Source organism: Acomys russatus, chromosome 20, assembly GCF_903995435.1.
Source record: "Acomys russatus chromosome 20, mAcoRus1.1, whole genome shotgun sequence".
Lineage (NCBI taxonomy): Eukaryota > Metazoa > Chordata > Mammalia > Rodentia > Muridae > Acomys > Acomys russatus.
Genome location: NC_067156.1, coordinates 11,354,498 through 11,367,416, shown reverse-complemented (window position 1 = coordinate 11,367,416; position 12,919 = coordinate 11,354,498). Strand labels below are relative to the sequence as shown.

Genomic DNA, 12,919 nt, shown 5'->3' with positions numbered 1-12,919 from the left:
GTGAGTAAATAGGAAACCCTTCTAAATCTTAAACTGCTTGAAGCAGGACTTTATCTGGAGGAGAAAATGGCTATTGGGCCTTTCACTCAAAAGTAGCACCCTCAAAAATCTTTAATATATAAACAAATTGGGGTATAATTAATTTGAAATAATGAATGAGAATACTTTGCAAGGTAAATGTGAATGTGTCCATGCTGAATAATTTTAAATCATAGCACAGTAAACCATTCTCTAAAAACAAGAAAAATTTAAAGTTTGGTAAGCAATAATAAATAATTTAGGAAAATTAATGCTGTCATGATCAGTTGATTTAAGAATTCTTTTTCTAAGGAGTCTCGCACTTTATATATAATAATTTAAGTCGTATACTTTAATTGGGAATATGGTGACACTGTTTTCCTCTTGCTGTTCCTGTTTCTTCCCCACTTTGTTTCTGTAATCAGCTATTCAGAATACGCTAAGGCAGCGGTTCTCAGCCTATGAGTCTTGACCCCTTTGGGGATAGCCTAAGACCACAAGAAAACACAGATATTACATTCTGATTCTTAACAGTAGCAACAATACAGTTGTGACATAGCAACAAAAAGAATTTGGGGGGGCGGGGTCACGACAGCATGAGGACATTAAAGGGTCACAGCATTAGGAAAAGTTGAGAACCACTGCTCTAAATGAACATTATAAAAGAAAATCTGATCAAATAGAATTTAATGCCTATTTTAAGCCGGGTTATGATTTAGCTGGCAGAACTTATGCCTAGCATGCAGGAAAGCCCAAGTTGACTGCACAGCACTGTGTAAAACTGGCCATGATGTTAGCACTTACGATGTATGGTCGGATGCTTAACTTCATCCTTCACACCATAGTGAGTTCAAAGCCAGCCGGGGATACATGAGACTGTCTCACAGCAATCACATAGAACAAGAGACACTTGTGCACACTTTCTTAAATGCTCCTATAGAAAGAATGTTCCCTTCTTTCTGAACACACATCAATGTTGATTGGGTGCCCTTGAGTATTTAATAGGCATCTCTATTTCTGGACTGAGGTTCACGCTGAGACCAAGTGCATATATGTACATATATGTTCCCCTATGTGAACTCTATTTGGAAATTCATTTAAAAGCCGACCCTTTCCTCAAAGATTGTTCCTCGTTTTGCCCAGAACTGGTCTCTCATGGAACTACTCCATGTGGCTGCATATTCTCCTCTTCCCAGGAGCTTATTCAACTGTCATCATCTGCTCAAATGCCTTGTCTGGTGGAAAGCTCCTCCTACTCATCTATTTTTCCATGCGGTATCCATAATCCCTGCTCAAACACAGAGAGTGAAAAATTGATAAGGAACAAATATAATTAATGTAAAATAGTCACAAATCCCAACTCACAAATCAGTTACAGGAGGCAATGTGACAATGAGCATGGGAAACATTTAAGAAATCAAAGCAGGACATCATCTGCAACCCAGTTGGGGATCAAGGATGAGGAGCTCCCTCTGAGTGCTGGAGCAGCCTAGTTACAGAAAGCCTGACCTTGGAGTCTGGTGGCGATAGGTGTGCCTGGCCGGCTCTTAGTACAGGCTTCATCCAGCAGTGTCTCTACTAGTCTGCCTCTGAATATTCCACTTTTTTTTTTTAATTAAGGAGTCAATATAGAGCCTTTTGTCAAACACCATCACATGCAGACTTTAAGCCATACAACAACCTTGGTGCAGAGGGCTGATTTGTTCACTGACAAATCAAGAATGTTCTTTTAAGACTAATTATCACAGAACTCAAGTTGGACAAGAGACTGGTTTCCATGGCAGCACAGACAAAGAAGTCGGTCCTGGGAGAGTTAAAACAGTTCTTTGCTCCTCTGAGGCTTCGGGGTATCGACACATATCACTCTTCCAGGCTTGCTCCTCTGGAACACTGGGGAGAACTCTTGCTTTCTGTAGTAATTGGCATATAGATTTTAAGGGAGCAGCTATGCAATGATGCCTCTGTGCACACAGTAGGTGATGCATCTAATAGAGGCTAGACTTTCTCCATCTCTGCTGTACTGGAGGAGAATTGGCATATATTTTGAGTGTTTGTCTTCCGCATGCTAACACATGTGCATTGTGAGACTGAGCCCAGCCAGAGTGCAATGGCTATAGCCTAATGCATGTTTATCAAAAAGTGCACTTCGCAAGTGACTATTCATAGAGAACTGGACACTGGGTCTCTATTCTCATTTACTCAAAGACTATACCTGCGCATCCTACGGAATCAGTCTTAGCTCTTATTCTTGCTTTAATGACATCAAAATGCCACTAAAGACTGGGGTGATGGCTCAGCCAGTAAAATGCTTGCCTTATAAGCGATAAGACTTGAGTTCAATCCTCAGAACCCACATTTTAAAAACCCAGTGCTTGCATAATCCCAGCTCTAGGCAGGAAGAAACAGGCAGCTCCTTTGGGACTAGCTGGCCAACCACTCTACACTACTTGGTGAGTCCCAGGGCAGTGAGAACTATGGAACAAAGAAAGCAGATGATGCCTCAGACACATACTTGAAATTGTTCTCTGGTCTTCTCTTACACACACACACACACACACACACACACACACACACACACACACACACACACACACATGTGCACGTGCACTCAAATGTACACTTGTGCACACATGCATGCACATATGCACCTAAATGCACACTTATGCACTCCCAAACACCAATACCACATTCACTCAAAGTATTGTTGTATGCAAATCACCAATCTAGTACAAAGAGGTTCAGAGAACCATGCAGGTGTAGATTTAATGGTACATAATTGATGGTGTTTAGTCTCTTTCTGCTGCTCTGATGAGCACCCAAAGAGACCTAGGTTAAAGAAGAAAAGATTATTATTGGCTCCCAGATTCAGTGGTTTCGATCCAAATTTAGGCAGTTTCTATTGTTTGTGGACTGCAGTGAAGCAGGACACCATCGTGGCAAGCTATGGAGGAGAAAAAGGTGATTGCCTCATATCAGCCAGAAATCCACCTTGGCCTCAAATCCTGAAATTTCCAGCACTTCCCAAAAAGGCTCCACCTTCCAGAGACCAAGTCTTCAACACACGAGCCTGTGGGAACACTAAGTATCAAAAGCAGGACAGACTGTGTACTGTCTTGGTTTCAGTATAGGCCCACAGACTCTTAAAAGCTCAGTACTTGAAACTGAGCCTGAGTCACAACAGTATGCATCAGCTGAGTGCAAGTGGGCTATGTGGGTGTCTTTCATCGCTTGTGCAATGAGCAACACCTTAATGCCAAAAGACTGCAGAACATTTAACATTATCTATGTGCGTCCAATTCACACATTATATAGCAATACCCTGAAACTCCTAAAGGGCCAAGAAAGCCCTTTCCTTGATTCTCATATTGTCCCAAGTGTATACCAGCCCATGTAACAGATTGACTGTGATTCCAATTCTACTGTACATCCCCTACACTCGTTTGCCCTTCTGCCCTTCTCATGCTAACCTGGAGTCCCTGCTGAGTCCTATCATATAATCTTTTTTAATCCCTAGATTAGCCACAGAGCTGGGACCGTAAGATCAACTTAGTAAAGGTTTATAGAACAGGCAGCTGAATGAGCAAAAAAGATAAGAGAAAAATCTAGTAAGGGTGTTAGAATAGAATTTGTCAGCAAATACGGGGAATACAACTTCCATGCCCTGGTGTTTTCTGAAGGGAGGCAATTCTTTTCAGATGCTGGGTCAAAGTTGGCATGGTATGGTTTACGTGAGCATGTAGGCACAGTAGTTGCTAGGAGATAAGTGAGGAGCCTTCTTCAAAAACCATAATAACCACGAATGAAATGACAGACTGATCATCAGGAAATATCAAGAGAGATAGTAGCAGATAATTATGTTGGGACAGAAGAGTTTGAATTAGAGCAGAGTCAGGAGACGACAACTCTGTGAGAGCACATACTGATAGAAGAAGCTGGCCCCTCCGCCCCAAGAGCCAGATCAGAATACCTATATTAAGCATCACTGGGAAATGGATGATGCATTACATGATTATTTTATAATGTTATTTTGTGAATTTTTTCTCTTTATTTATTCACTTTACAGACTTATCAAAGCCCCCTCCTGCCTCTCCTCCCAGTCCCATCCTCCCACCCTCTTCACCCCACCCCCTGTTCTTCTTCTCAGTAAAGAGAGTCCCCAACCCTGCCACCATGTGCCATCCTGCCCTTGCACTTCATGTTACATCAGGCCTAAGTTTGTCCTCTTGCACAGAAGACAACTGTGTCCATGTCAGTGCCAGTCTCCATTCCCGTTGCTAAGGTACCCACATGAAGACTGAGCTGTCCATCAGCTCCATAGTGCAGAAGACCTAGGTCAGGTTCATGCATACACTTGGGTTGGTGGTTCAGTCTCTGTCAGCTCCCATGGGTCTAAGTTAGTTGACTCTGTTGATCTTCTTGTGGAGTTCTTGTTGCCTTTGCGTCCCTCTATTGTTCCCACAACTCCTCTACAAGATCCCCAGATCTCCATCTATCATTTGGCTGTGGGTCTCAGCATCTGTCTGGGTGGAACTTCTCAGAGGACAGTTAGCTTGGCTCATGTCTGCAGGCATAGCAGAGCATCATTAACAGTGAGAGAGTTCCTATGAGGTGGGTCTCAAGTTGAGGTGGTGATTGCATGGCCATTCCCTCAAACTGTTACATCTTTATCCCTGCCCATCATGTGCCAGGGTAAATTTTAGGTCAAAAATTTTATGAGTGTGTTGGTGTCCCCCTCCCACCATTGAAAGTCCTGGCTGGTTATAGGGGGTGACCACTTCAGTCTTCCACATCCCCCACTGCTAGGAGTCTCAGCTATAGTCACCTTATATCCTCCCTGGAGCCTACCCTGATGCAGGTCTCCAGCTTGTCCCAGAAATCTTTATGCATAGGCTTCCTATCTCTCTCCCAGTCCTACCACCTCCCATCCCAATTGCCTGCACTTGGTCCCCACCCTTGTTTCGTTCTGCACCCCCTCTCCCACCAAGTACCCTCTCTTCATCTATTCCTGATGTCTGTTTTATTTCCCCTTCTGAGGTATATTCCAGCTTCCTCCATTGGGCCTTTGTTTTTACTTAGCTTCTTTGGGTCTCTGGATTGTGTTATGGTGAGTACTTATAAGTGAGTACAAACCATGTGTCATTCTGGGTCTGGGTTACTTCACTCAGAATGATCTTTTCTAGTTACATCTGTTTTCCTGCAAGTTTCATGTCTTCTTTGTTTTTAATACCTGAATAGTATTCCATTGTGTAATTATACATTTTCTTTATCCATTATTTGCTTGAGGGACATCTATATTGTTTCCAGATTCTGGGTATTACAAATAAAGCTCATCTGAACATAGTTGAGTAAGTGTCCTTTTGTGGTAGAGCATCTTTTGGGTATATGCCCAAGGGTGGTATAGCTGGGTCTTGAGATAGCACTATTCCCAATTTTCTAAGAAACCTCCAGATTGATTTCCAAGATGGTTATACAAGTTTGTACTCACACAAGCAATGGAGGGGTATTCCTCCATATCCTTGCCAGCATGTGCTGTCACTTGAGTTTTTGATCTTAGCCATCCTGACAGATGTAAGATGGAATTTCAAAGTCCTTTTGATTTGTACTTCCCTGATGACTAAGGATGTTGAAGATTGTTTTAAGTGCTTTTCAGACATTAGAGATTTCTTTGTTGAGAATTTTCTTTAGTTCTGTGGCCCATTTTTAATTGAATTATCTGGTTTATTGGTGTCTAATTTCTTGAGTTTTCAAGACATTTTGGATATTAGCCATCTGTTGGATGTAGGATTTATGAAGATTTTTTTCCTAATTTGAAGGCTGCTGTTTTGTCATGTTAACAGTGTCCTTTGCTTTACAGAGGCTTTTCAGTTTCGTGAGATCCCATTTATCAATTGTTGATCTCAGTGTCTGAACTGCTGGTGTACTGTTCAGGAAGGTTTCCTATACCAGTGCATTCAAGGCTATTCCCCACTTTCTCTTTTATTATACTTAGTGGCCCACATGGACTGAAGTTTTGTGAAGGGTGATAGGTATGAATCAACTTGCCTTCTTCTACATGCAGACCTCGAGTTAGACCAGCACCATTTGTTGAAGATCCTTTCTTTTTCCCACTGTACCGTTTTGGCTTCTTTGTCAAAAATCAAGTATCTGTAGGTGTGTGCATTTATTTCTGGATCTTTGATTCAATTCTATTAATCAACCTCTTGGCTTTTATGCCAATACTATGGGGTTTTTATTACTATGGTTTGTACTATTGTACAAGTTTCTACTAGTGTAGTACAACTTGAAATCAGAAATGGTGATGCCTCCAGAAGTTTCTTTGTTGTATGGGATTGGTTTCGCTATCCTGAGTTTTTTTTCCATATGAAGTTTAGAATTGTTCTTTCAATGTCTATAAAGAATTGTGTGGAATTTTGATGGGAATTGCATTGAGTCTGTAGATTGCTTTTGTAAGATTGCCATTTTTACAATGTTAATCCTACCGATCCATGAGCATGGGAGACCTTTCCTTCTTCTGATACCTTCTTCAATTTCTTTCTTCAGAGACTTGAAGTTCTTGTCATGCAAGTCTTTCCCTTGCTTGGTTAGAGTCACACCAGTTTCTCAACGCATTTTCCATTAGCATACAGAAGAGCTACTGATTTTTTTAGTTGATTTTGTATCCAGCCACTTTACTGAAGCTGTTTATCAGTTGCAGGAGTTCTCTGGTAGAATTTTGGGGGTCACTTAAATATACACCATCATATCATCTGTCAACAGAGATACTTTGACTTCTTCCTTTCCAATTTGTATCCCCTTGATCTCCCTTAGTTGTTGTATTGCTCTATCTAGAACTTCAAGTTCTATGCTGAATATAGTTGGCAGCCTTGTCTTGTTCCTGGTTTTAGTGGGATTACTTTAAGTTTCTCTCCACTTAATTTGATGTTGGCTATCATCTTGCTATATATTGCCTTTATTAAGTTTAGGTATGGCCTTGTTATCTCCAAGATTTTAATCATGAAAAGGTGTTGGATTTTGTCAAAGGCTTTTTCAGCATCTAAGGAGATCATCATGTGCATTTTTTTCTTTAATTTGTTTATGCTGTGAATTACATTGATATATTTCTGTATGTTGAACCATGCCTGCAAATCTGGGATGAAGCCTACTTGACGATATTTTTGGCATGTTCCTGGATTCTGTTTGAAAGTATTTTATTATTTTTGCATCAATGTTCATGAGTGATATTCGTCTGCAATTCTCTTTCTTGCTTGAATCTTTGTGTGGTTTAGGTATCAGCATAACTGTAGCTTTACAGAATGAGTTTGGAAGTGTTCCTTCTGTTTATATTTTTGGAATACCCTGAGGAGTATTGGCATTAGCTCTTCTTTGAAGGTCTGTTAGAATTCTGCACTGAAGCTATCTGGCTCTGGGCTTTCATTTTGGTTGGGAGACTTTTAATGACTGCTTCCATTTCCTTAGCTGTTAAAGACCTATTTAGATGATTAACTTGATGTTGATTTAATTTTTGTAAGTGGAATCTTTCAAGAAAATCATTCATTTCCTTTAAGTTTCCCAGTTTTGTGGAATATATTCTTTTGAAGAAAGCCTTAATGATTCTTCAGATGTCTTCAGTGTCTTTTGTTATGTCCTCTTTTTCTTATACTGTTAATTTGGGTATTTTCTCTCTGCCTTTTACTTAGTTTGGATAAAAGTTTGTCTATCTTACTGATTTTATCAAAGAACCAGATTTTTAGTTTTGTTGATTCTTTGTAATATTGTCTTTGTTTTTAATTTATTTATTTCAGCCCTGAGTATGATAATTTCTAGCCCTCTACTCCTCTTTGGTGTGTTTGTTTATCTTTTTCTACTGCTTTCAAGTGTGCTGTTTAAGTTGCTAATATGAGATTGAGATCTCTGCAACTCTTTTTTAAAATGAAGGTGCTTGGTGCTATGAATTTTCCTCTTAGCACTGCTTTCATTGTGTTCCATAAGTTTAGGTATGTTATGCCTTCATTTTCATTGAGTTCTAGAAAGCCTTTATTTCTTCCCTGATACAGTGGTCATTGAGTAGAGAGTTCTTCAGTTTCCATGAGTTTGCAGCCTTTCTTTTGTTTCTGTTTTTGTTGAGGTTGAGCTTTAATCCATGGTGGGCTGATAAAATACAAGGAGTTATTTCAATTTTTATATTTGTTGAGACTTGCTTTGTGACCAAGTAAATACTCAATTTTGCAGAAGGTCCAATGTGGTACTGAGAATTATATTATTTTTGTGTTTGAGTGAAAAGTTCTGTAGATATCTATTAAGTCCACTAGGTCCATTTAATGCAAAATTTTGGTTAGTTTCTGTAGGTGTACTTTTAAAATCTGTTTTTACTTTGGTTCCTTATGACTCTTCTTTCTCTACCCCAATCCCTTCCAATGCCCCAATACCAGGTAGGAAAGAAGGTTAGTGGGGAGAAAGGGCATAGATTTCCTTAGCTACTTCCTGCTATTTAGGTTCTAAGGATTTCTTGGGGCAAGTCCAATCCTCATTTCAGGATATCTCCAAGTTCTTCTCATCAAAATGCATGCATAGCTACCCAGAGCAGCAGGAGGTATCACTAGCCCCCTTCTCTCTCAGAGCCCCAGTCTCTCCCTGGGTCTAGCATTTAATCCCACTGTCAAAAACCACACCCCTACATGAGGTAGTTCCCAACTGACAAAGATCACATGCCCTCTTTGAGGTAGTTATCAGCTGTGAACAAACTGGAGCAGCCCTCATATCCCATACCTGGGATTAAAACAAAAACATGTTTACATATCCTAAACCAAAACATCTACAACAAGAAATGGATTATGTGCAATCAAAAAGCTAATAATGGTTTTTACAGTAAACAGCAGCTTTCCGGGGCCCAAAGTTCTTATTTCCCTCAGCAGCCTACTTTATCTATGTCAACAAGCTGTGTGTGTGCCAGATTACAAGGCAAATATGGACTGAGAACAAAGGAGCTTAGCCATTTGTCTTCATTGTTGGATGCCACGAGTTTTGTGAAGACGACGCTGCAAAGTGTGTCAGCGTGTTGGCTCAGAAAGTGGCACGTTGCATATGGGAGTGTGTGATCTGGGGCCAGTATATCTGTATCAAAGCCAAGGCATTGCATTCAGGAGGTGTGTTGTCTTGTACAAGAAACTGGTGCTTGTGTTGGTTCTGGTCACAACAATCTTCAAAAATTCATGGTGTAATGCAATTTATGATGTTCGTGATTCTATGTCAAAAATTTGGACAGGGTGTCCAAATTTCAGTTGTCTCTGTGTCTCATTTCTAGACTATCACCTGAAAAGCTTAGACACTGGGATCTGGATACACCATTAGGTGTCTCATTCACTGACAGTTGCTGTCAGGACTTGTCATTGACCCACTGACATATGGTCTCCCCCTGTGACATGGATCCCTTATGACAGGGTAGTCATCGCAAGGCTTATTGTCCTGAAAGAGAAGGCCAGACAGACATTGTATGTTACCTATGAACTAGATAAAATGTCACAGCATTGTTTCTACCATATTTGCCTAGCTGAATAAGCCACAAATACACTGAACAACTATAGAAAGAACAAGCAGATTTCACCTCTCTATAGAATGACACGATTTTTTTTTAAGCATATTTGACTGAAAATACTGCTGTGGCCATTTTCCAAAACTACAAATTTCCCCGTCTGGTGTTTCCTTGTTTTTCCTTTCCTTCTCTGTTAATTGAGAATAATATCATCTCAGAGAGCTGCTCAGAGGCAGAGTTCAGGACATGCTGCCTTGTTAGTGTATATCAGCATCCAGGCCCCGGCAGCACACACAGGAAGGGAAAGCAGGCTATCTGGATGAGACCTGATATGTGGGCACGTGGTGGGGAAGGAGGTCCCCTTCTGTCAGGGGTCTAGGGGAAGGAATATGCAGGAAGAGGGAGGGAGGGTGGGAATGGGAATATACAAGTAAGGGGATAACAATCGGGATGTAACCTGAATAAATTATAATAAAGAATAATTTAAAAAGAAAAAAGTTAGCTGCTACACCAGTTTTCATTCTTCCTATCTGATTTCTTATTTTTCTTGTTGTACCATATATCTGGTTAGAATAAAATTTCAGTATGCTGAGTACTATCCTTCCTTATTAAGGTGACTTCTGGACTCTTATTTATTGCATGGAATTCCTGAATTAATGCACATGCTCAGCTTAGTCCAGTAAGCAGGAGAACTGAACATGCTTTGTAGTTTGGTCCAGAAAGTGTGCAGCGCTCCTATTGGGATGCACTATACCAACTTATCTTATGGGAAAGAAATGAAAACGGAAAAAAGTAAGAAAATTAACTGAAAATTAAAACAAATTCCAATACAAAATCCACAGTTTAGAGAGTAAGGGAAACCCAGTGGAAAACGAAAAAGATTGTTTAGATAATTTGGTGTCTTGATCTGTCTTCTTTTTGCAGGATTTCTATAGGTAGAGGAGTAAATCACTTTTCTGTGGAAATACTTTGAGTATCACAGGCTTAGCATGTAACCTGTCCTCAACAAAAGCTACATATTACTTCAGTGGTTTTGAAAACCCAAAGCTCTAAAGAACTGCAGCTAAAGCCAGGCAATGTACATACCCCAGAAAAAGTCTAAGGGTAAAGCATTATTGTGAATTACTGAATAATTTCACTCACTCATAGTATAGTATGAAATAGTATAAATGAATCTTTACCACTCTAATAGCTGATTATAGTATCACAAAATTTGTCACAGAAAAGGTGGCAAATACGATATGTGGTTGTAATACAGAAAAAAATATTCAACTTCTAAGTGGTATTATATTCATTCTTCATTTATCTGCCATCCATCCATCCATCTAATCATCCATTTGCTCATCTTTCTTTTCACTCACCCGTTCTTCATCTGTCTATCCATTTATTCATTTAATCACTCACTCATCCATTCGTCCACCTGTCCATATAGCCACTCATTGTCACCGGTCTTTCCATTTGTTTATCACACCGTTACTTACATCAGCTGTTCTGAGAAACTTATCTTTGGGATGAAGAAGTTAATAGTCTCAGTACTGATGAAACTTACACAGTAGCTTCCATTCAGCCTCTTGTTAATTTATTTAATTTCCTAATAAAATACTGGAAGAAGAAACTGTCATATCTCCTAATCATCAAATATTAACAAATACTTTTAAATATTATATTATGGTAAATGTTTACTTATTAAATTATGGAAAAAATTATCAGGCATTCATGAGTCTCCTCCTTATCAGGACACACTCCCAATGTTAATCATTTCAATCTTTCTTGATAATGAGAATCAAATAAATAACAATAAGTATAGAATTGAGAAATATGATTTTGGATAAATTTAATATATATGTAAATCAAAAAGTACAAAATACCTAGAATACTACAGCATAATTATGTGTTTGTATGATTTATTAATAAAAATTTCACAGAGTACTACAAAATCCTTGAGACACACTATCAAGTCTGAGTAACTAAATAAAAGGTCCTGAATGAAAAACTGAGTGACAAAATAAATAAATGAAAGATTGAATGAATTTCTCAATGTTGTAAGCTAAAGTTCAACGCATAGAGTTTTACACCCAAGGCTGTCCTCTCATCTACACAAATGTGCAATTCCATGCATCTAACTGAATGCACACATACACAAAATCATATACCTCCAAAGGTAATTTTAAAAATGTTTTTATGTTCAATGAATCAGCAACTAAACAAACAAAAAAAACTGAAAATGGTCCTTGTAATTTATCAGTTTTCAACCCAACCAACTGTGAGTTAGATTTTAATGAATATTTAGGTATCAAAAATATGACAGCTATCATTTAAAAAATAACTCCACCAAGTGAAAATATTCACAACTTTGTCCTGCTAAGAAACTGCAATTCTATGTAAACATAGGTATGTTTGCAAGATGCAATTTCCCAATATTTTGAATAATCACAGCAGAATTAGGACAAGGGCATGCAAGGTGCAGCCCAGTTCATCACTTTGGCTTCCTGAAGAACGTCCGTGACACGGTGTTCATCACTCTAGATCAATAAGGAGATCAGGATCCCGTGAGAAATATGTCTGCTGGCCTTAATAAATCTTTAGGTGTATAAATACAGAAATATTAGTATAGGCAATGTTCTGCTGAATTACATTTTCCTGTTCATATTCTCATACCACATATGATTTCTAACAACAAAACCAAGGACTTGATGGGAGAGCGCCTTTCACAGAGGAACACCTTAATTACTTTACACTAGTTATTTTTACATCTAGCAGTTAAATCACCATGGTTAAACTTTTATGGGTCTCAAAACATTTTCAGGTGAATTATATATTAGATAAAGTGTTGCTAATTCAAAATAGATTCACACCAGAGGAATGATTACATTAACAGGTTTGAAAATATTAACGTCTGCTAGCAAATTACACAGCTTCTGAAGCATCTAGAGCAAAGTTCTTTTAATAACTTTTATTACGTGTGTGTGTGTGTGTGTGTGTGCAAATGCCCATGCCATAGTGAATGTGTGGAGGTCAGAAATGTGTGGTTCCTCTGGAGCCATCTATTCATTTGTTGAAATTGCCCCGATCTCTCACTGGGGCTAGGGCTCAGTGCTCATTAGTCCAGACTGTAAGTGCCAAAAATCTTCCTGTCTCTGCCTCCTCCTCCTTACTAGGATTGGAACTGTTCACCACCAAGGCTGTCTTTTAAACTGGGTTTTGAGGATGGGACTTATGTCCTCCTGTTTTCGTGGCAAGTACTTTACAAACTGAACTGTTATTAATCCTCTTCTCCCCTCTTTTGAATGTTCTGAGTGTTAACCCATATGAGCATAGGGGCTATGTAAGAGGAAAACCATGTGGGAAACAAATGACCCTCTAAATGTGCTGTGCAGAGTCTCCCAGGACAGA

The 12,919-nt window shown here is 39.2% G+C and overlaps 1 protein-coding gene across 1 annotated transcript in view; it reads left to right on the top strand.

Annotated features, from left to right (window-relative positions):
* Positions 1–12,919, top strand: part of Ccdc178 (coiled-coil domain containing 178) — a 293,005-nt gene that overhangs the window by 172,669 nt on the left and 107,417 nt on the right. The window lies entirely within an intron of this gene.